General features: G+C 39.3%; 1 long non-coding RNA gene across 1 annotated transcript; it reads left to right on the top strand.

The window, feature by feature from the left end:
• The first annotated feature begins 598 nt into the window (after positions 1 to 598).
• Positions 599 to 24,823, top strand: LOC309475866. Its single transcript, XR_014197877.1, has 3 exons — positions 599 to 1,303; positions 13,588 to 14,036; positions 24,762 to 24,823. It is a non-coding gene; the product is annotated as an uncharacterized lncRNA (long non-coding RNA).
• Positions 24,824 to 26,096: the final 1,273 nt, after the last annotated feature.

Here is a 26,096-nt window from a genome sequence, read left to right on the forward strand (position 1 = left end):
CCCACCATTTTTTTTATGTGTCCTCAGAGTGAGCCCATGCATATGTGTGTCAATTTTGGTGAAGATATCTCAATTCGCTTCGGAGTTATAGACATTTGTATGAAAAAACACGTAAAAAATTACTGACACATGACTTTGATTGGATTTTACTACCCCTTACTATCAATATTTTCGCATTTGGGCATTGGCGTATAGCTATCGACCTATGTTTCCAAACTTCTGACGGTGGTTTCGTCTCGATCAGACTAGCGGTTTCGAAGATATAGCCAAATGTTTTTTAAGCGCTAAATCACAACGCTACACAAACCGTAAGGCGAAACCTAGCATGTTTGGTATCGTAGGACTCGGCAAGGATTCAGGAGTCTAATTAGATGAGTCTCGTGAAAATAAGTCGACCACACCCAAAGTTATAAGCATTTGAATAAAAAGATTAACTCGAAAAAAGTTTCGTAACAATCCGTTCATGCGTTCTTAAAATACAGCGTTTTAGCACAAAATTCAAAATGGCCGACAGTCAAAATGGCCGATATGGTAAAATTGGATATCAGTCGACTCGGCATTTTGCCCTGAATCTAACGAGACCAATTTTATGATTTTTGGACAAACTGTTCAGAAGTTATAAGCAAAAATAGCCATTTTTCATATCTCTGGACCAGTAGGTGGCGCTGCGCCGAAACGCAGCATGTAGCCTCAGGTCATGCTTGTGATGACATATACCAAGTTTGGTCTGAATACGATAAAGCGTTGCGAAGATACAGCCTTACGACTGTTTTCGCAAGCGCTACGTAAAATTTGTTCGAGCGTTTATTGAAAACGGTTTGACGAATCAACTAGATTTTAATAACTTTTTGTCAGCACTGCCTGAAGATGATCTGGTTCAATTTTCGTGCAAATCGGACAAACTGTCTAGGACGAGTTCGAAAAAGTAGGTTTTGAGAATAATTCAAAATGGCGGCCATGTTTTTATGACGGAAAATGACGACATAGGGTGCAATCGAATCGGCATGAGCTCAGGAATCAGAGGAAAAAAGAATTTTGTTGATTGGCCTTACGGTTCAAAAGTTATTAGCAAAACAAAAGTGAAATTTTGGACAGGTGGTGGCGCTAGAGGGAATGACTTAGACACACCAAAATTGGTGTATTTAATGTTGGGACTGTCCTCTATCAGAATGTCAAACCATTACAACTTTCCCGCAATCGGTTCTATGGGCTGCCATAGACTCCCAGAGTGGAAGAAGAATAATAATAATAATAATAATAATAATAATAATAATAATAATAAGAACGGGAACAGATACAATAGGTGCCCGCACCTTCGGTGCTTGGCCCCTAATTAAAGCTGCAAGCAGCATTTAGCGGGGCCAAGCACAATCAGATGACAACACATACCAACATTGCTGAAAGTGTCAGACCAACTGCAACAATGAGCAATTAAAGACATTAAAGAGGATTTTATCACTTTCGACCAATAGGTGGCGCAGTTACAAAACTGATGTGATGTGGTCAGAGTGAAGTGACAATGACACATACAAAGTTTGGTGTCAATATGTCAAAGCATTGCAGAGATAAAGCCTGAATAGTGCAATTAGCATCATGCCTCAACTTTGCTGCTGCGCTATACGAAAACGGTTTCGTCAATCGAGACGAAATCGATAAGTTTTAGTCGGCACGGTCTGGAGATGATACGATTCGATTTTGGTGAAAATCGGACAAACGGTGTAGGAGGAGTTCGAAAATGTATGTTTTGAATGAAAATCAAGATGGCGGACAGGAAATTAGGCCAAATAAGGAAAACTTGGTTTCTATGTTCTCGGCTTGACCCAAGCAATCTATTAATACCAGTGGCATTTCAATAGGCAGATTTATTCAAAAGTTATTAGCATTTTTAGAAGTTTTGTTATAACTTTTGACCACTAGGTGGCGCTGTCTTGAAATATGTTGGGTACTTTCAGGAAATGGTGCTGAAGGCACTTTCTGAGTTTCATTAAATAACACCAATGCATTTGTTTAGTATAGCATTTTATTTCACAAAACTGTATTGAAGTCAATGGGAATTTCATGTTTTGTTCTATTATAGCGCCACCAAGAGGCTCAGTCACACCATTTTTTTTATGTGTCCTCAGAGTGAGCCCATACATATGTGTGTCAATTTTGGTGAAAATATCTCAATTCGCTTCGGAGTTATAGACATTTGTATGAAAAAACACGTAAAAAATGACTGACACATGACTTTGATTGGATTTTACTACCCCTTACTATCAATATTTTCACATTTGGGCATTGGCGTATAGCTATCGACCTATGTTTCCAAACTTCTGACGGTGGTTTCGTCTCGATCAGACTAGCGGTTTCGAAGATATAGCCAAATGTTTTTTAAGCGCTAAATCACAACGCTACACAAACCGTAAGGTGAAACCTAGCATGTTTGGTATCGTAGGACTCGGCAAGGATTCAGCAGTCTAATTAGATGAGTTTCGTGAAAATATGTCGACCACACCCAAAGTTATAAGCATTTGAATAAAAAGATTAACCACTAGGTGGCGCTGTTTTGAAACTTCTCAGGCTCCTTCAGGACATCGTGCTGATGACCCATACCACGTTTCGTAACAATCCGTTCATGCGTTCTTAAAATACAGCGTTTTAGCACAAAATTCAAAATGGCCGACAGTCAAAATGGCCGATATGGTAAAATTGGATATCAGTCGACTCGGCATTTTGCCCTGAATCTAACGAGACCAATTTTATGATTTTTGGACAAACTGTTCAGAAGTTATAAGCAAAAATAGCCATTTTTCATATCTCTGGACCAGTAGGTGGCGCTGGGCCGAAACGCAGCATGTAGCCTCAGGTCATGCTTGTGATGACATGTACCAAGTTTGGTCTGAATACGATAAAGCGTTGCGAAGATACAGCCTTACGACTGTTTTCTCAAGCGCTACGTAAAATTTGTTCGAGCGTTTATTGAAAACGGTTTGACAAATCAACTAGATTTTAATAACTTTTTGTCAGCACTGCCTGAAGATGATCTGGTTCAATTTTCGTGCAAATCGGACAAACTGTCTAGGACGAGTTCGAAAAAGTAGGTTTTGAGAATAATTCAAAATGGCGGCCATGTTTTTATGACGGAAAATGACGTCATAGGGTGCAATCGAATCGTCATGAGCTCAGGAATCAGAGGAAAAAAGAAGTTTGTTGATTGGCCTTACGGTTCAAAAGTTATTAGCAAAATAAAAGTGAAATTTTGGACAGGTGGTGGCGCTAGAGGGAATGACTTAGAAACACCAAAATTGGTGTATTTAAGGTTGGGACTGTCCTCTATCAGAATGTCAAACCAAAACAACTTTCCCGCAATCGGTTCTATGGGCTGCCATAGACTCCAAGAGCGGAAGAAGAATAATAATAATAATAATTAAAGCTGCAAGCAGCATTTAGTGGGGCCAAGCACAATCAGATGACAAGACATGCCAACATTGCTGAAAGTGTCAGACCAACTGCAATAATGAGCAATTAAAGACATTAAAGATGATTTTAGGCAAAATGCCTGATAATTCATAGAAATAGTAAATAAAAATATGATTTAATGCATTATCACTTTCGACCAATACGTGGCGCAGTTACAAAACTGATGTGATGTGGTCTGAGTGAAGTGACAATGACACATATATAGTTTGGTGTCAAAATGTCAAGGCATTGCAGAGATAAAGCCTGAATAGTGCTTTTAGCATCATACATCAAATTTGCTGCTGCCCTATACGAAAACGGTTTCGTCAATCGACACGAAATCGATAACTTTTAGTCGGCACGGTCTGGAGATGATACGATTTGCTTTTGGTGAAAATCGGACAAACGGTGTATGTGGAGTTAGAAAAAGTAGGTTTTGAATGAAAATAAAACAAAACTGTATTGAAGTCAATGGGAATTTCATGTTTTGTTCTATTATAGCGCCACCAAGAGGCTCAGCCACACCATTTTTTTTACGTGTCATCAGAGTGAGCCCATACATATGTGTGTCAATTTTGGTGAAAATATCTCAATTCACTTCGGAGTTATAGACATTTATATGAAAAAACACGTAAAAAATGACTGACACATGACTTTGATTGAATTTTACTACCCCTTACTATCAATATTTTCGCATTTGGGCATTGGCGTATAGCTATCGACCTATGTTTCCAAACTTCTGACGGTGGTTTCGTCTCGATCAGACTAGCGGTTTCGAAGATATAGCCAAATGTTTTTTAAGCGCTAAATCACAACGCTACACAAACCGTAAGGCAAAACCTAGCATGTTTGGTATCGTAGGACTCGGCAAGGATTCAGGAGTCTAATTAGATGAGTTTCGTGAAAATATGTCGACCACACCCAAAGTTATAAGCATTTGAATAAAAATATTAACCACTAGGTGGCGCTGTTTCGAAACTTCTCAGGCTCCTTCAGGACATCGTGCTGATATCCCAGACCAAGTTTCGTAAGAATCCGTTCATGCGTTCTTAAAATACAGCATTTTAGCACAAAATTCGAAATGGCCGACAGTCAAAATGGCCGATATGGTCAAATTGGATATCAGTCGACTCAGCATGTCGCCCTGAATCTAACGAGACCAATTTTATGATTTTTGGACAAACTGTTCAGAAGTTATAAGCAAAAATAGCCATTTTTCATATCTCCGGACCAGTAGGTGGCGCTGCGCCGAAACGCAGCATGTAGCCTCAAGCCATGCTTGTGATGACATATACCAAGTTTGGTCTGAATACGATAAAGCGTTGCGAAGATACAGCCTTACGACTGTTTTTGCAAGCGCTACGTAAAATTTGTTCGAGCGTTTATTGAAAACGGTTTGACGAATCAACTAGATTCTAATAACTTTTTGTCAGCACTGCCTGAAGATGATCTGGTTCAATTTTCGTGCAAATCGGACAAACCGTCTAGGACGAGTTCGAAAAAGTAGGTTTTGAGAATAATTCAAAATGGCGGCCATATTTTAATGATGGAAAATGACTTCATAGGATGCAATCGAATCGTCATGAGCTCAGGAATCAGAGGAAAAAAGAAGTTTGTTGATTGGCCTTACGGTTCAAAAGTTATTAGCAAAATAAAAGTGAAATTTTGGACAGGTGGTGGCGCTAGAGGGAATGACTTAGAAACACCAAAATTGGTGTATTTAATGTTGGGACTGTCCTCTATCAGAATGTCAAACCAAAACAACTTTCCCGCAATCGGTTCTATGGGCTGCCATAGACTCCAAGAGCGGAAGAATAATAATAATAATAATAAGAACGGGAACAATTACAATAGGTGCCCGCACCTTCGGTGCTTGGCCCCTAATAATAATAATAATAATAATAATAAGAACGGGAACAGATACAATAGGTGCCTCCGCACCTTCGGTGCTTGGCCCCTAATTAAAGCTGCAAGCAGCATTTAGCGGGGCCAAGCACAATCAGATGACAACACATGCCAACATTGCTGAAAGTGTCAGACCAACTGCAACAATGAGCAATTAAAGACATTAAAGAGGATTTTAGGCAAAATGCCTGAAAATTCATAGAAACAGTCAATAAAAATATGATTTAATGCATTATCACTTTCGACCAATAGGTGGCGCAGTTACAAAACTGATGTGATGTAGTCAGAGTGAAGTGACAATGACACATACAAAGTTTGGTGTCAATATGTCAAGGCATTGCAGAGATAAAGCCTGAATAGTGCAATTAGCATCATGCCTCAACTTTGCTGCTGCGCTATACGAAAACGGTTTCGTCAATCGAGACGAAATCGATAAGTTTTAGTCGGCACGGTCTGGAGATGATACGATTCGATTTTGGTGAAAATCGGACAAACGGTGTAGGAGGAGTTCGAAAATGTATGTTTTGAATGAAAATCAAGATGGCGGACAGGAAGTTAGGCCAAATAAGGAAAACTTAGTTTCTATGTTCTCGGCTTGACCCAAGGAATCTATTAATACCAGTGGCATTTCAATGGGCAGATTTATTCAAAAGTTATTAGCATTTTTAGAAGTTTTGTTATAACTTTTGACCAAAAGGTGGCGCTGTCTTGAAATATGTTGGGTACTTTCAGGAAATGGTGCTGAAGGCACTTTCTGAGTTTAATTAAATAACACCAATGCATTTGTTTAGTATAGCATTTTATTTCACAAAACTGTATTGAAGTCAATGGGAATTTCATGTTTTGTTCTATTATAGCGCCACCAAGAGGCTCAGTCACACCATTTTTTGTACGTGTCCTCAGAGTGAGCCCATACATATGTGTGTCAATTTTGGTGAAGATATCTCAATTCGCTTCGGAGTTATAGACATTTATATGAAAAAACACGTAAAAAATGACTGACACATGACTTTGATTGGATTTTACTACCCCTTACTATCAATATTTTCGAATTTGGGCATTGGCGTATAGCTATCGACCTATGTTTCCAAACTTCTGACGGTGGTTTCGTCTCGATCGGACAAACGGTTTCGAAGATATAGCCAAATGTTTTTTAAGCGCTAAATCACAACGCTACACAAACCGTGAGGCAAAACCTAGCATGTTTGGTATCGTTGGACTCGGCAAGGATTCAGGAGTCTAATGAGATGAGTTTGGTGAAAATAAGTCAACCACACCCAAAGTTATAAGCATTTGAAAAAAAAAATTCACCACTAGGTGGCGCTGTTTCGAAACTTCTCACGCTCCTTCAGAACATCGTGCTGATGACCCATACCAAGTTTCGTAACAATCCGTTCATGCGTTCTTAAAATACAGCATTTTAGCACAAAATTCAAAATGGCCGACAGTCAAAATGGCCGATATGGTAAAATTTTATATCAGTCGACTCGGCATGTTGACCTGAATCTAACGAGACCAATTTTATGATTTTTGGACAAACCATTCAGAAGTTATAAGCAAAAATAGCCATTTTTCATATCTCCGGACCAGTAGGTGGCGCTGCGCCGAAACGCAGCATGTAGCCTCAGGTCATGCTTGTGATGACATGTACCAATTTTGGTCTGAATCCGATAAAGCGTTGCGGAGATACAGCCCTACGACTGTTTTCGCAAGCGCTACGTAAAATGTGTTCGAGCGTTATTCGAAAGCGGTTTGACGAATCAATTTGAATTCCATAACTTTTTGTCAGCACTGCCTGAAGATGATCTGGTTCAATTTTCGTGCAAATCGGACAAACCGTCTAGGACGAGTTCGAAAAAGTAGCTTTTTCAGCCCATTAAAAATGGCGGCCATATTTATAAGCCGGAAAATGACGTCATAGGGTGCAATCGAATCGGCATGAGCTCGGGAATCAGAGGAAAAAGGAATTTTGTTGATTGGCCAAACGGTTCAAAAGTTATTAGCAAAATAAAAGTGAAATTTTGGACAGGTGGTGGCGCTAGAGGGAATGACTTAGAAACACCAAAATTGGTGTATTTAATGTTGGGACTGTCCTCTATCAGAATGTCAAACCAAAACAACTTTCCCGCAATCGGTTCTATGGGCTGCCATAGACTCCCATGGCGGAAGAAGAATAATAATAATTAAAGCTGCAAGCAGCATTTAGCGGGGCCAAGCACAATCAGATGACAAGACATGCCAACATTGCTGAAAGTGTCAGACCAACTGCAACAATGAGCAATTAAAGACATTAAAGAGGATTTTAGGCAAAATGCCTGAAAATTCATAGAAACAGTAAATAAAAATATGATTTAATGCATTATCACTTTCGACCAATAGGTGGCGCAGTTACAAAACTGATGTGATGTGGTCAGAGTGAAGTGACAATGACACATACTAAGTTTGGTGTCAATATGTCAAGGCATTGCAGAGATAAAGCCTGAATAGTGCTTTTAGCATCATGCATCAACTTTGCTGCTGCGCTATACGAAAACGGTTTCGTCAATCGAGACGAAATCGATAACTTTTAGTTGGCACGGTCTGGAGATGATACGATTCGATTTTGGTGAAAATCGGACAAACGGTGTAGGAGGAGTTCGAAAATGTATGTTTTGAATGAAAATCAAGATGGCGGACAGGAAGTTAGGCCAAATAAGGAAAACTTGGTTTCTATGTTCTCGGCTTGACCCAAGGAATCTATTAATACCAGTGGCATTTCAATAGGCAGATTTATTCAAAAGTTATTAGCATTTTTAGAAGTTTTGTTATAACTTTTGACCACTAGGTGGCGCTGTCTTGAAATATGTTGGGTACTTTCAGGAAATGGCGCTGAAGGCACTTTCTGAGTTTCATTAAATAACACCAATGCATTTGTTTAGTATAGCATTTTATTTCACAAAACTGTATTGAAGTCAATGAGAATTTCATGTTTTGTTCTATTATAGCGCCACCAAGAGGCTCAGTCACACCATTTTTTTTATGTGTCCTCAGAGTGAGCCCATACATATCTGTGTCAATTTTGGTGAAAATATCTCAATTCGCTTCGGAGTTATAGACATTTATATGAAAAAACACGTAAAAAATGACTGACACATGACTTTGATTGAATTTTACTACCCCTTACTATCAATATTTTCGCATTTGGGCATTGTCGTATAGCTATCGACCTATGTTTCCAAACTTCTGACGGTGGTTTCGTCTCGATCAGACTAGCGGTTTCGCAGATATAGCCAAATGTTTTTTAAGCGCTAAATCACAATGCTACACAAACCGTAAGGCGAAACCTAGCATGTTTGGTATCGTAGGACTCGGCAAGGATTCAGGAGTCTAATTAGATGAGTCTCGTGAAAATAAGTCGACCACACCCAAAGTTATAAGCATTTGAATAAAAAGATTAACCACTAGGTGGCGCTGTTTCGAAACTTCTCAGGCTCCTTCAGGACATCGTGCTGATGACCCATACCAAGTTTCGTAACAATCCGTTCATGCGTTCTTAAAATACAGCGTTTTAGCACAAAATTCAAAATGGCCGACAGTCAAAATGGCCGATATGGTAAAATTGGATATCAGTCGACTCGGCATTTTGCCCTGAATCTAACGAGACCAATTTTATGATTTTTGGACAAACTGTTCAGAAGTTATAAGCAAAAATAGCCATTTTTCATATCTCTGGACCAGTAGGTGGCGCTGCGCCGAAACGCAGCATGTAGCCTCAGGTCATGCTTGTGATGACATGTACCAAGTTTGGTCTGAATACGATAAAGCGTTGCGAAGATACAGCCTTACGACTGTTTTCGCAAGCGCTACGTAAAATTTGTTCGAGCGTTTATTGAAAACGGTTTGACAAATCAACTAGATTTTAATAACTTTTGGTCAGCACTGCCTGAAGATGATCTGGTTCAATTTTCGTGCAAATCGGACAAACCGTCTAGGATGAGTTCGAAAAAGTAGGTTTTGAGAATAATTCAAAATGGCGGCCATGTTTTTATGACGGAAAATGACGTCATAGGGTGCAATCGAATCGGCATGAGCTCAGGAATCAGAGGAAAAAAGAAGTTTGTTGATTGGCCTTACGGTTCAAAAGTTATTAGCAAAACAAAAGTGAAATTTTGGACAGGTGGTGGCGCTAGAGGGAATGACTTAGAAACACCAAAATTGGTGTATTTAATGTTGGGAATATCCTCTATCAGAATGTCAAACCAAAACAACTTTCCCGCAATCGGTTCTATGGGCTGCCATAGACTCCAAGAGCGGAAGAAGAAGAAGAATAATAATAAGAACGGGAACAATTACAATAGGTGCCCGCACCTTCGGTGCTTGGCCCCTAATAATAAGAACGGGAACAGATACAATAGGTGCCTCCGCACCTTCGGTGCTTGGCCCCTAAATATAGCTGCAAGCAGCCATTACCGGGGCCAAGCAGAATAAGACGACAAGACATGGCTGAAAGTGTCAGATCAACTGCAACAATGAGCAATTAAAGACATTTAAAGAGGATTTTAGGCGAAATGGCTGAAAAATCATAGAAAGAGTAATTAAAAATATGATTTAATTGATTGTCACTTTTGACCATTAGGTGGCGCTGTCTCAAAATATTTTGGGTACCTTCAGGGGATGGTGCTGATGGCACATTCTGAGTTTCGTAATATTACACCAATGCATTTGTTCAGTATAGCATTTTATTTCACAAAACTGTATTGAAGTCAATGGGAATTTCATGTTTTGTTCTGTTATAGCGCCACCAAGAGGCTCAGTCCCACAATTTTTTGTACGTGTCCTCAGAGTGAGCCCATACATATGTGTGTCAATTTTGGTGAAAATATCTCAATTCGCTTCGGAGTTATAGACATTTATATGAAAAAACACGAAAAAAATGACTGACACATGACTTTGATTGGAAATTAGTACCCCTAAACATCAATATTTTCGCATTTGGGCATTGGCGTATAGCTATCGACCTATGTTTCCAAACTTCTGACGGTGGTTTCGTCTCGATCGGACTAGCGGTTTCAAAGATATAGCCAAATGTTTTTTAAGCGCTAAATCACAACGCTACACAAACCGTAAGGCGAAACCTAGCATGTTTGGTATCGTAGGACTCGGCAACGATTCAGGAGTCTAAAAAGATGAGTCTCGTGAAAATAAGTTGACCACACCCAAAGTTATAAGCATTTGAAAAAAAAAATTCACCACTAGGTGGCGCTGTTTCGAAACTTCTCAGGCTCATTCAGGGCATTGTGCTGATGACCCATACCACGTTTCGTAACAATCCGTTCATGCTTGGAACAAAATTCAAAATGGCCGACAGCCAAAATGACCGATATGGTCAAATTGGACATCAGTCGACTCGGCATGTTGCCCTGAATCTAACGAGACCAATTTTATGATTTTTGGACAAACTGTTCAGAAGTTATAAGCAAAAATAGCCATTTTTCATATCTCCGGACCAGTAGGTGGCGCTGCGCCGAAACACAGCATGTAGCCTCAAGTCATGCTTGTGAGTACAAGTACCAAGTTTGGTCTGAATACGATAAACCGTTGCGGAGACCGTTGCCTTACGACCGTTTTTGCTAGCGCTACGTAAAATGTATTCGTGCGTTTATCGAAAACGGTTTGACGAATCAATTTGAATTCCATAACTTTTTGTCAGCACTACCTGAAGATGATCTGGTTCAATTTTCGTGCAAATCGGACAAACCGTCTAGGACGAGTTCGAAAAAGTAGGTTTTTAGAAAAATTCAAAATGGCGGCCATATTTTAATGACGTAAAATTACGTCATAGGGTGCAATCGAATTGCCATGAGCTCAGAAATCAGAGGAAACAAGAATTTAGCTGATTGGCCTTACGGTTCAAAAGTTATTAGCAAAATAAAAGTGAAATTTTGGACAGGTGGTGGCGCTAGAGGGAATGACTTAGAAACACCAAAATTGGTGTATTTAATGTTGGGACTGTCCTCTATCAGAATGTCAAACCAAAACAACTTTCCCGCGCTCGGTTCTATGGGCTGCCATAGACTCCCATGGCGGAAGAAGAATAATAATAATAAATATAGCTGCAAGCAGCAATTACCGGGGCCAAGCGCAAGTAGATGACAGGATATGCCAACATGGCTGAAGGTGTCAGACCAACTGCAACAATGAGCAATTAAAGACATTTAAAGAGGATTTTAGACGAAATGGCTGAAAAATCATAGAAACAGTCAATAAAAATATGATTTAATGCATTATCACTTTCGACCAATAGGTGGCGCAGTTACGAAACTGATGTAATGTGTTCAGAGTGAAGTGACAATGAAACATACAAAGTTTGGTGTCAATATGTCAAGGCATTGCAGAGATAAAGCCTGAATAGTCTTTTTGGCATCATGCCTCAACTTTGCTGCTGCGGTATACGATAACAGTTTCGTCAATCGACACGAAATCCATAACTTTGAGTCGGCACGGTCTGGAGATGATACGATTCGATTTTGGTGAAAATCGGACAAATGGTCTAGGAGGAGTTCGAAAAAGTAGGTTTTGAATGAAAATCAAGATGGCGGACAGGAAGTTTGGCCAAATAAGGAAAACTTGGTATCTATGTTCTCAGCTTGACCCAAGGAATCTATTAAGACCAGTTGCATTACAATAGGCCAATTTATTCAAAAGTTATTAGCAGTTTTGGAAACTTTGTTATAACTTTTGACCACTAGGTGGCGCTGTTTCAAAATATTTTGGGTACCTTCAGGGGATGGTGCTGATGGCACATTCTGAGTTTCGTAATATTACACCAATGCATTTGTTTAGTATAGCATTTTATTTCACAAAACTGCATTGAAGTCAATGGGAATTTCATGTTTTGTTCTATTATAGCGCCACCAAGAGGCTCAGTCCCACAATTTTTTTTTATGTGTCCTCAGAGTGAGCTCATACATATGTGTGTCGATTTTGGTGAAAATATCTCAATTCGCTTCGGAGTTATAGACATTTATATGAAAAAACACGTAAAAAATGACTGACACATGACTTTGATTGGAATTTACTACCCCTAAACATCAATATTTTTGCATTTGGGCATTGGCGTATAGCTATCGACCTATGTTTCCAAACTTCTGACGGTGGTTTCGTCTCGATCGGACTAGCGGTTTCGAAGATGTAGCCAAATGTTTTTTAAGCGCTAAATCACAACGCTACACAAACCGTAAGGCGAAACCTAGCATGTTTGGTATCGTGGGACTCCGCAACGATTCAGGAGTCTAATGAGATGAGTTTCGGGAAAATAAGTCGATCACAACCAAAGTTATAAGCATTTGAATAAAAAGATTAACCACTAGGTGGCGCTGTTTCGAAACTTCTCACGCTCCTTCAGGACTTCGTGCTGATGACCCATACCAAGTTTCGTAACAATTCGTTCATGCGTTCTTAAAATACAACATTTTAGCACATAATTCAAAATGGCCGACAGCCAAAATGGCCGAAATGGTAATATTGGATATCAGTCAACTCGGCATGTTGCCCTGAATCTAACAAGACCAATTTGATGATTTTTGGACAAACTGTTCAGAAGTTATAAGCAAAAATAGCCATTTTTCATATCTCCGGACCAGTAGGTGGCGTTGCGCCGAAACGCAGCATGTTGCCTCAGGACATGCTTGTGATGACATGTACCAAGTTTGTTCTGAATATGATAAACCGTTGCGGAGATACAGCCTTACAACTGTTTTTGCTAGCGCTACGTAAACTTTTTTTGAGCGTTTATCAAAAACTGTTTGACGAATCAATTTGAATTCCATAACTTTTTGTCAGCACTGCCTGAAGATGATCTGGTTCAATTTTCGTGCAAATCGGACAAACCGTCTAGGACGAGTTCGAAAAAGTAGGTTTTTTGAAAAATTCAAAATGGCGGCCATATTTTATGACGGAAAATGAAGTCATAGGGTGCAATCGAATTGGCATGAGCTCAGGAATCAGTGGAAAAAAGAATTTTGCTGATTGGCCTCACGGATAAAAAGTTATTAGCAAAATAAAAGTGAAACTTTGGACAGGTGGTGGCGCTAGAGGGAATGACTTAGAAACACCAAAATTGGTGTATTTAATGTTGGGACTGTCCTCTATCAGAATGTCAAACCATTACAACTTTCCCGCAATCGGTTCTATGGGCTGCCATAGACTCCCAGTCGGAAGAAGGAAGAATAATAATAATAAGAACGGGAACAGATACAATAGGTGCCTACGCACCTTCGGTGCTTGGCCCCTAATAATAATAAGAACGGGAACAGATACAATAGGTGCCTCCGCACCTTCGGTGCTTGGCCCCTAATAATAATAATAATAATAAGAACGGGAACAGATACAATAGGTGCCCGCACCTTCGGTGCTTGGCCCCTAATAATAAGAACGGGAACAGATACAATAGGTGCCTCCGCACCTTCGGTGCTTGGCCCCTAATAATAAGAACGGGAACAGATACAATAGGTGCCCGCACCTTCGGTGCTTGGCCCCTAATAATAATAATAATAATAAGAACGGGAACAGATACAATAGGTGCCCGCACCTTCGGTGCTTGGCCCCTAATAATAAGAACGGGAACAGATACAATAGGTGCCTCCGCACCTTCGGTGCTTGGCCCCTAATTAAAGCTGCAAGCAGCATTTAGCGGGGTTCAAGCATTTAGGGTCTTTAAGCACATAAGGCAGTTTAGTGAGTTGTCTGAGTTTTTGTTTAGGATTTACAGGCTTTTGAGTGTTTTTTGCCATACACATTTTCTAAATGATCCTGTTATGGCTACCCAATGGGTAAAGTTAAAGTTTTTTATATAATTAATAATCTAGAGCTTCCAGAGAATTGTACTGCACTGGTATATTTCCGATCGGGCGAAAGACCTAGGACTAGTTCGCAAAAGTAGTTTTTTTAACATAATCGCAAGTATTTAATGAACAAATTGATTGACAGCAGTAGTTCTTGAGGCAAAGTTGTTCAGTATGAGGAGATCTATCAAATGATATGCATCACGTGATTACATAGCCGTAAAACCTGTTAGCGTCAACTAGTGGCTGATTTTTCAAAATTCTTACAGACCTCTAGGGCCACGAGTCGAACATGCCCACCTAGTTTCGTTCTGATCGGCCTCCGTTAAGAGCAAACTAACAGCTTTGAATTAAAATGGTGAGGTATCCTGTTGTAAACATCAACCATGCCTGTTGACAGTTCTCTTTTGTGGGAAGGGAATGAAAAGTTCTCAAATCCGCAGCACAGCCTCAGACATAGCATTTATATCCATGATCTGCCATTTTCACTATTGTCCTTGCTTGCTTCTTCACAATACCTGCAGATCTTCTGATGATTCGGCTGTGCAGGTCCACATTAACACTGCCTGGCCTAGAACATGGACTGGAAAATGCAAATTTGGGGGGTATAAATATTAATGATCCTGACTCCAACGTCATAGTCGGTGTTATGGTGGGATTCACTCATTTTTCAGCGGTCTTTTGCAAACAGGAGATTTACACATGAAGGAGGAAACAATGGTGTTTGAGGCTCACGGTATGTCAGTTCCATGTCCAGAACTCTTATCATTCAACTATGCCAAGATAAATACAGTTTTCAATTGTATGGCACCTTTAAAATAGATGATTAGTAATATAATGCTTACTTGGAGTCTGAAATGGCTTTAACAAAAGAAGAAAAATATTCTTAGATTTCTGTTCATTCTAATCATGTACAAATAAAGTAGCACAGTAAGATTACATTTATTTGAATGCATTAGTGAGTGTGTGATTGTGCTGTGTGTGCAGCGTGTCAATACTAAAAGTGAAGGTGTAGTTGATATCTTTGGTGATAATATCTGTAGTAATCATAAAAAAACAATTAAGAAATAAAGAATTAAAATTACAAATAATATTCTATTAAGATATGAGTTACAATAACATGATTTGCAATAGTAATAATATCAATAATATATGCACAATACACACAGATTAGACTATCAGGTCTGTGTTTTACAAAAACATTAGTATTGCAGCCAATGTGAGTCTGTGGGATTTATAAACAGACAAAATATGATTTGAAATGTTATTTTAATGATTTTATTAAGTTTAAACAATATTTCAAATGGAAAAAAAATGAAAAATAATATTTTAGTGAGCAGAATGAACCAATGAGTGTTCTTCTGGTGGTTAAAATGTAAATGAAAACAATAATACTTAAACAATAATACTTAATACACTAACCATGCTTGAACACACACATGCACACACATTTTGTTGTAGATGTAGATATTTAAAATAAAAGATAGGTAACAAAATGATAATTGCAAATCTCCTCTGTATAACACCATTTTCAGATTTCAAATTTATCACTGAGAGGCAGAATTGTTCAAACTGAGAGCTCAGTAAAAATGAAGTGATAAACTTTGACAAAACATGACTGTGTTATAATAGGTGATTTTCATGCAAGTAATTTTATATAGTCCAAAAACTAATGCAAAAGCACAGATGAAAATATTTTATTAAGTAGAATGTCCTGCAGAGGGCAGTAGAAGACCACTAATTGACTCACTTTCATTTGAAAGACTTTTTTATCCACCAGTAAAACAAAGCAGTTTCTCCATGTTCTTTCCATTAAGCATGCTTACACACACAGACACACACACAAACACAAACACATCCATCCACACACACACACACACACACACACACACACACACAAAGACAAATATGTTTTCAATGTTTTTATGATGTGATATTGTGAAAATATCTTCATCTCCTCATCTTGAACAACTTTGCCTCAAGAATCACTAATGTCAATCAAACCGTTCATAATCATAATAAAAAAATAAAATATATACAAATATCATAATAAAACAAAAAACATCGTAATAAAAAAGATTGCTTCTTAAAGCATTTGTTTATTTCCCAATACTGAAAGCGAATTAAAAGATCATGCGTAATCCTGCTGCTCCCTCTAGTGGACAACAGTGGTATTATAGCTTTTTTTACAGTTGAAGTGTTTGAATGAATGAATGGGAATTAGTTTTTTTACTTATATCTCAGGAACCAAAAGGCGAAAAATTCTGAAACTCAGAGCATAGATAGTGCTTGAGGAGCCCTGTTGAATGAGACCATCAAGGTGTTTTTGGGCGATTGGGGCTGGGAGTTATGACTGTTATAAGGCATATCTGTTCGGGCTATTATCTCTGGAATGCCCAGGGCAAATAACACCACATTTGAATCGAAGCTAGCCAAGGACGCGCCCTTTCCAACGAGCTCTCACACAAGGTTCGGGGTGGTTTGGGTCGGGAGTTGCGGTCGTTCAAAGTCGGGGGTCCGCGGGCTTGCGATGCGCGGGGGGGCGCGCTCCCGAGGCCCGCGACGACACGTTTCGATCAAGAGCCCCGAGAGGTCCTCACCATCAAAATTTGAGCGCGCAACGACTTTCCGTTTTCGAGTTATGAATGAATTTGTATTTGGGGGCGTGGCTTAAATGCCGTTATACTTTCGTTTCATTTCATTCATTTACTTTCGTCCATTTCCATATCTCAGTGTAACATATTCAAAGTGTCATATTCCATATACTCAGTGTCAATAGTAATACTCAATAGATGAGTTTTGACAAAATGTGATTGTAAATGTTAAAATAATGATTTTATAAAGTCTAAATATGAATTTTATAACAATATTAGGGAGTAGTATGATGAAATGACAGCAGGGGGCAGTAAAATACCACTTATTGGCTTAATATGTCATTATATTCATATAAAATCACCTTTTGAAGAAGTTAAACTTTTTTTCTGATAATTATTGATCTAGAGAGTTCAGAGAATTGTGCTGCACTGGTTTTGAACATTATGATATGAACATTATATGATAGAAGACACCATTTACAGCAAATACAGGCAATTTACCATAGGAAATATATGGTTTTAAAGCGTTTTAACAGTTATAGCGCCAACTATGGTCCGCTCTCCATAAAATGTTCCATGCTTCTTAAGCAGGTTATGACACATATGCTCATCAATTTTCGTGAAGTTCTGAGTTTTCGTTTAGGATTTATAGGCTTTTGAGTGCATTTTACCACGCCCATTTTCTAAATGACCCTGTTAGCCATGCGAAAAATGCAAAAGTTCAACTTTTTTTTGATAATTATTGACCTAGAGAGTCCATAGAATTGTCCTAGACTGGTTTGGTTCCGATCGGGCGAAAAACCTAGGACTAGTTCGCAAAAGTAGGTTTTTAACATAATTACGAATATTTAATGAACAGTTTGATTGACAGCAATGGTTCTTGAGGCAAAGTTGTTCAACAAGAGGAGATCTATCAAATGGTATGCATTTTGTGACAATAAGTGTAACACCACGTGATTACAGAGCCATAAAACTCGTTAGCGCCAACTAGTGGCCGATTTCTTTTAAAATTCTTACAGACCTCTAGGGCCATGAGTAGAACATGCCCACCGAGTTTCGTTCCGATCGGCCTCCGTTAACCTTGTCTAATAGGTGCTCAAACTTCATTGGCCGATGGCGGCCATGTTTTTTTAGATACGCCAATGTCCTCATACACATACATGACACCTTGGACCAAGACACTGCATACCAATTTTCAAGTCAATCGGACTAACGGTCAGGTGGTTAAAGCCTGTTTTATGTTTTTTTCATATTATAGCGCCACCATGTGGCCAATCGCCGCGATTTTTTTACTGTTACCTCAAATTGAGCTCATACATATGTGTACCGAGTTTGGTGAAGATACCTCATTTACTTCTGGAGTTATAGCCATTTTAGTAAAATAGGCCCCTCCCACAACGTACGTTTTGGCGCCCCTTAGCGTCCGTGAATCGAAATTTCGACTTTTTTTCGATAATTATTGATCTTCAGTTTCTAGAGAACATTTCTGCACTGGTTTGGTTCCGATCGGGCGAAAAACCAGGGACTAGTTCGCAAAAGTAGGTTTTTGACAAAATTCAAAATGGCGGAAAATCTATCATGGCGGAAATGAAATCGGAGATATACGTTTTGTTCGTCAGGCATCCAGCTTTCCAATGATATAAGACACTTGAGTCTACGACATACGGTCTAGGAGTTATGAGCAGTTTCGCGCTTTTGGTCGCTATAGCGCCACCTATGGGCCATTCGAGGTCATAATTTGATAACCTCTCCTTGATTTTTGTACTACCATATGGCAAAGTTTCAAAGTTCCAGCTCTTACGGTTTGGGCTGCACGATGCGTTTTACGGCAGAAGAAAAATAATAATAAAAATCAGGACAATTACAATAGGGTTTCAGCACTTCGTGCTTGAACCCCTAATTAAAGCTGCAAGCAGCATTTAGCGGGGTTCAAGCAATTAAGGCCTTTAAGCACAAAAGCATCAAAAGTTATTACGTTTTATTTAGCAAGCATGACATAATAGACGGAAAAGACCATTTACAGCCAATACACGTAGTTTACCATGGGAAATATATGGTTTAAAAGCTTTTTAACAGTTATAGCGCCACCTATGGTCCGATCCCCATAAAAATGTCCATGCTTCTTTAGCATGTTATGTCACATATGCTCATCAATTTTTGTGAAGTTCTGAGTTTTTTTTAAGGATTTATAGGCTTTTTAGTGTATTTTGCCACGCCCATTTTCTAAATGACCCTATTACAGCCATTCAAATGCAAAAGTTCAACTTTTTTTCGATAATTATTGATCTAGAGAGTCCAGAGAATTGCCCTAGACTGGTCTGGTTCTGATCGGGCGAAAAACCAGGGACTAGTTCGCAAAAGTAGGTTTTTAACATGTTTGCGAATATTTAATGAACGGTTTGATTGACAGCAGTGGCTCTTGAGGCAAAGTTGTTCAGCATGAGCAGATCTATCAAATGATATGCATATTGTGTTGATGTGTGCAACACCACGTGATTACAGAGGGCGTAAACCTTGTTAGCGCCAACTAGTGGTCGATTTCTTTCAAAATTCTTACAGACCTCTAGGGCCATGAGTCGAACATGCCCATTGAGTTTTGTTTCAATCAGCCACCGTTAACCTTGTCTAATAGGTGCTCAAACTTCATTGGCCGATGGCGGCCATGTTTTTTGAGATACACCAATGTCCTCATAGACATACATGACACCTTGGACCAAGACACTGCATACCAATTTTCAAGTCAATCGGACTAACGGTCAGGTGGTTATAGCCTGTTTTATGTTTTTTTCATGTTATAGCGCCACCATGTGGCCAATCGCCGCTATTTTTTTACTGTGACCTCAGATTGACCTCTTACACATGTGTACCGAGTTTGGTGAAAATATCTCATTTCGTTCACGAGTTATAGCCATTTTAGTAAAATGAGCTCCGCCTCCTGCAAACGTTTTGACGCCCCTTAGCAACCGTGGATCGAAATTTCAACTTTTTTTCGATAATTATTGATAACCAGACTCCAGAGAACATGTATGCACTTTTTTGGTTCCGATCAGGCAAAAAACCAGGGACTAGTTCGCAAAAGTAGGTTTTGGACAAAATCCGACATAGCAGAAAATTTTCCCTGCCTACATCCAAATCGGAGATAGCCATTTTGTCCGCCTTGAGCCAAGGATTCCAACGATATAAGACACTTGATCCTGGGACAAACGGTCTAAGAGTTGTGAGCGATTTAGTACTTTTGGTTGCTGTAGCGGGTCAATTGGGGTCATACTCTGATAGGTTGTCCCCAAATTGAGGCCTACCATCTGGCCAGGTTTCACGTCTCTAGGCCTTACGGTTTGTCCTGCACGATGCGTTTTACGAATCCTTACAATTACAATAGGGTTTCAGCATTTCATGCTTGAACCCCTAATAAAAATCAGTACAAATACAATAGGTGTTCAGCACTTCGTGCTTGAACCCCTAATTAAAGCTGCAAGCAGCATTTATCGGGGTTCAAGCAGTTAACGCCTTTAAGGCCTTTAAGCACACAAGCATCAAAAGACATGAAGTTTTATTTAGCAAGCATTTAACAACTGACATAATAGACGGAAAAGACCATTTACAGCCAATACAGGCAGTTTACCATGGGAAATATATGGTTTTAAAGCTTTTTAACAGTTATAGCGCCACCTTTGGTCCGATCTCCATAAAATTTGGCATGCTTGTTAATGATGTTATGTCACATATGCTCACCAATTTTTGTGAAGTTCTGAGTTTTCATTTATGATTTATAGGCATTTTAGTGTATTTTGCCACGCCCCTTTTTATAAATTACCCTATTACAGCCACCCAAATGCAAAAGTTAAACTTTTTTTCGATAATTATTGATCTAGAGAGTCCAGAGAATTGTCCTAGACTGGTCTGGTTCCGATCGGGCGAAAAACCAGGGACTAGTTCGTAAAAGTAGGTTTTTAACATATTCATGAATATTTAATGAACTGTTTGATTGACAGCAATGGTTCTTGAGGCAAAGTTGTTCAGCATGAGCAGATCTATCAGATGATATGCATTTTGTGATGATAAGTGTAACACCACGTGATTACAGAGCCATAAAACTCGTTAGCGCCAACTAGTGGCCGATTTCTTTCAAAATTCTTACGGACCTCTAGGGGCTTGAGCCGAACATGCCCACCGAGTTTCGCTCCGATCGGACTTCGTTAACGGTGCTCAAACCTCATTGGCCAATGGCGGCCATGTTTTTCGAGATACGCCAAAATCCTCTTAGACTTACGTGGCCCCTTGGGCCAAGACACTGCATACCAAATTTCAAGTCATTCGGAAAAACGGTCAGGTGTCTATACGTTTATTTTATTTTATAGCGCCACCATGTGGCCAATCGACGCAATTTTTTTACTGTGACCTCAGATTGACCTCTTACACATGTGTACCAAGTTTGGTGAAGTTTACTTAATTACTTCTTGAGTTATAGCCATTTTAGTAAAATAGGCTCCTCCCACAACGTTAATTTGGCACCCCCTAGCGACCATGAATCGAAATTTCAACTTCTTTTCGATAATTATTGATGTTCAGACTCCAGAGAACAATTCTGCACTAGTTTGGTTCCGATCGGGCGAAAAACCAGGGACTAGTTCGCAAAAGTAGGTTTTTGACAAAATTCAAAATGGCGAAAAATCTATCATGGCGGAAATGAAATCGGAGATATACGTTTTTTTCTTCAGGAGCTCTGGATTTCAATGATATAAGACACTTGAAGCTACGCCTTACGGTCTGGGAGTTCTGAGCAGTTTCGCGCTATTGATTGCTATAGCGCCACCTATGGGCCGATTGGGCTGAGTCCGTGTATCTGAGTAGCGAGCAATAGTACTACCATCTGGCAAAGTTTCAAGTCTCTAGGTCTTACGGTTTGGGCTGCACGATGCGTTTTATGGCGGAAAAATAATAATAATAATTAAAGCTGCAAGCAGCATTTATCGGGGTTCAAGCTGTTAAGGCCTTTAAGGTTTATAAGCACAAAAGCATCAAAAGTTATTAAAATTTATTTAGCAAGCATGTAAACACTGACATTATAGATGAAAAAGACCATTTACAGCCAATGCAGGCAATTTACCATAGGTAATATATGGTTTTAAAGCTTTTTAACAGTTATAGCGCCACCTTTGGTCCGATCTCCATAAAATTTGGCATGCTTGTTAATGATGTTATGTCACATATGCTCACCAATTTTTGTGAAGTTCTGAGTTTTCATTTATGATTTATAGGCATTTTAGTGTATTTTGCCACGCCCCTTTTCTAAATTACCCTATTACAGCCACCCAAATGCAAAAGTTAAACTTTTTTTCGATAATTATTGATCTAGAGAGTCCAGAGAATTGTCCTAGACTGGTCTGGTTCCGATCGGGCGAAAAACCAGGGACTAGTTCGCAAAAGTAGGTTTTTAACATATTCATGAATAATTAATGAATGGTTTGATTGACATTAGTGGTTCTTGAGGCAAAGTTGTTGAGCATGTGCAGATCTATCAAATGATATGCATTTTCTGACAATAAGTGTAACACCACGTGATTACAGAGCCAAAAAACTCGTTAGCGCCAACTAGTGGCCGATTTCTTTCAAAATTCTTACAGACCTCTAGGGGCTTGAGCCGAACATGCCCACCGAGTTTCGCTCCGATCGGACTTCGTTAACGGTGCTCAAACCTAATTGGCCAATGGCGGCCATGTTTTTTGAGATACGCCAATATCCTTTTAGACATACATGGCCCCTTGGGTTATTTCAAGTAATTCGGAAAAACGGTCAGGTGTCTATATGTTTTTTTTGTTTTATAGCGCCACCATGTGGCCAATCGGCGCAATTTTTTTACTGTGACCTCAGATTGACCTCTTACACATGTGTACCAAGTTTGGTGAAGTTTACTGAATTACTTCTTGATTTATAGCCATTTTAGTAAAATAGGCTCCTCCCACAACGTTAATTTTGGTCCCCCTAGCGACCATGAATCGAAATTTCAACTTTTTTTCCATAATTATGTATCTTCAGACTCCAGAGAACAATTCTGCACTGGTTTGGTTCCGATCGGACAAAAAACCTAGGACTAGTTAGCAAAAGTAGTTTTTTGACAAAATTCAAAATGGCGGAAAATCTATCATGACGGAAATGAAATCGGAGATATACGTTTTGTTCGTCAGGCGTCCAGCTTTCCAACGATATAAGACACTCGAGTCTACGACTTACGGTCTAGGAGTTATGAGCTGTTTCGCGCTTTTGGTCGCTATAGCGCCACCTATGGGCCAATCAGGGTCATAATCTCTGAACCTCTCCTCGATTTTTGTACTACCATCTGGCAAAGTTTCAATGCTCTAGCCCTTATGGTTTGGGCTGCACGATGCGTTTTACGGCAGAAGAATAATAATAATTAAAGCTGCAAGCAGCATTTATCGGGGTTCAAGCTGTTAAGGTGTTTAAGGTTTTTAAGCACAAAAGCATCAAAAGTTATAAAGTTTTATTTAGCAAGCATGTAACCACTGACATAATAGATTAAAAAGACCATTTACAGCCAATGCAGGCAATTCACCATAGGTAATATATGGTTTTAAAGCTTTTTAACAGTTATAGCGCCACCTTTGGTCCGATGTCCATAAAATTTGGCATGCTTGTTAATGATGTTATGTCACATATGCACACCAATTTTCGTGAAGTTCTGAGTTTTTATTTGTGATTTATAGGCTTTTGAGTGTATTTTGGCACACCCATTTTATAAATGACCCTATTACAGCCACCCAAATGCAAAAGTTCAACTTTTTTTTGATAATTATTGATCTAGAGAGTCCAGAGAATTGTCCTAGACTGGTCTGGTTCTGATCGGGCGAAAAACCTAGGACTAGTTCGCAAAAGTAGGTTTTTAACATATTCATGAATATTTAATGAACTGTTTGATTGACAGCAATGGTTCTTGAGGCAAAGTTGTTCAGCATGAGCAGATCTATCAGATTATATGCATTTTGTGACAATAAGTGTAACACCACGTGATTACAGAGCCTTAAAACTCGTTAGCGCCAACTAGTGGCCGATTTCTTTCAAAATTCTTACAGACCTCTAGGGGCTTGAGCCGAACATGCCCACCGAGTTTCGTTCCGATCGGACTTCGTTAATAGGTGCTCAAAACTCATTGGCCAATGGCGGCCATGTTTTTCGAGATGCGCCAATATCCTTTTAGACATACATGGCCCCTTGGGCCAAGACACTGCATACCAAATTTCAAGTCATTCGGAAAAACGGTCAGGTGTCTATACGTTTTTATTGTTTTATAGCGCCACCATGAGGCCAATCGACGCAATTTTTTTACTGTCACCCCAGACTGAACCCATACACATGTGTATCAAGTTTGGTTAAGCTATCTCATTTACTTTTTGAGTTATAGCCATTTTAGTAAAATAGGCTCCTCCCACAATGTTCATTTTATGCCCCCTAGCGACCATGAATAAAAATTTCGACTTTTTTTTGACAATTATTGATCTTCAGACTCCAGAGAACATTTCTGCACTGGTTTGGTTCCGATAGGGCAAAAAACCACAGACTAGTTTGCAAAAGTAGATTTTTGACAAAATTCAAAATGGCGGAAAATCTATCATGGCGGAAATGAAATCGGAGATATACGTTTTGTTCGTCAGGCGTCCAGCTTTCCAATGATATAAGACACTTGAGTCTACGACAAACGGTCTAGGAGTTATGAGCTGTTTCGCGCTTTTGGTTGCTATAGCGCCACCTATGGGCCAATCGGGGTCATAATCTCTAAACCTCTCCTCGATTTTTGTACTACCATCTGGCAAAGTTTCAATGCTCTAGCCCTTACGGTTTGGGCTGCACGATGCGTTTTACGGCAGAAGAATAATAATAATAATAATAAAAATCCTTACAATTACAATAGGGTTTCAGCACTTCGTGCTTGAACCCCTAATAATTAAAGCTGCAAGCAGCATTTATCGGGGTTCAAGCTATTAAGGTCTTTAAGGTTTTTAAGCATCAAAAGTTATAAAGTTTTATTTAGCAAGCATGTAACCACTGACATAATAGACGGAAAAGACCATTTACAGCCAATACAGGCAGTTTACCATGGGAAATATATGGTTTTAAACCTTTTTAACAGTTATAGCGCCACCTTTGGTCCGATCTCCATAAAATTTGGCATGCTTGTTAATGATGTTATGTCACATATGCTCACCAATTTTTGTGAAGTTCTGAGTTTTCATTTATGATTTATAGGCATTTTAGTGTATTTTGCCACGCCCCTTTTGTAAATTACCCTATTACAGCCACTCAAATGCAAAAGTTTAACTTTTTTTCGATAATTATTGATCTAGAGAGTCCAGAGAATTGTCCTAGACTGGTCTGGTTCCGATCGGGCGAAAAACCAGGGACTAGTTCGCAAAAGTAGGTTTTTAACATATTCATGAATATTTAATTAACTGTTTGATTGACAGCAATGGTTCTTGAGGCAAAGTTGTTCAGCATGAGCAGATCTATAAGATGATATGCATTTTGTGATGATCAGTGTAACACCACGTGATTACAGAGCCATAAAACTCGTTAGCGCCAACTAGTGGCCGATTTCTTTCAAAATTCTTACAGACCTCTAGGGGCTTGAGCCGAACATGCCCACCGAGTTTCGCTCCGATCGGACTTCGTTAACGGTGCTCAAACCTCATTGGCCAATGGCGGCCATGTTTTTCGAGATACGCCAATATCCTTTTAGACATAGGTGGCCCCTTGGGACACTGCATACCAAATTTCAAGTCATTCGGAAAAACGGTCAGGTGTCTATATGTTTTTTTTGGTTTATAGCGCCACCATGTGGCCAATCGACGTAATTTTTTTTACTGTGACCTCAGATTGACCTCTTAAACATGTGTGCCAAGTTTGGTGAAGATATCTCATTTACTTCTCGAGTTATAGCCATTTTAGTAAAATAGGCTCCTCCCACAACCTTAATTTATCACCCCCTAGCGACCAGGAATCGGAATTTCGACTTTTTTTCGATAATTATTGATCTTCAGACTCCAGAGAACAATTCTGCTCTGGTTTGGTTCCGATCGGAGGAAAAACCAGGGACTAGTTTGCAAAAGTAGGTTTTTGACAAAATTCAAAATGGCGGAAAATCTATCATGACGGAAATAAAATCGGAGATATACGTTTTGTTCGTCAGGCGTCCAGCTTTCCAATGATATAAGACACTTGAGTCTATGACTTATCGTCTAGGAGTTATGACCAGTTTCGCGCTTTTGGTTGCTATAGCGCCACCTATGGGCCAATCAGCGTCATAATTTGATAACCTCTCCTC

The sequence above is a fragment of the Leuciscus leuciscus genome (genome assembly GCF_965113295.1).
Source record: "Leuciscus leuciscus genome assembly, chromosome: 15".
In the NCBI taxonomy this organism is placed as follows: Eukaryota; Metazoa; Chordata; class Actinopteri; order Cypriniformes; family Leuciscidae; genus Leuciscus; species Leuciscus leuciscus.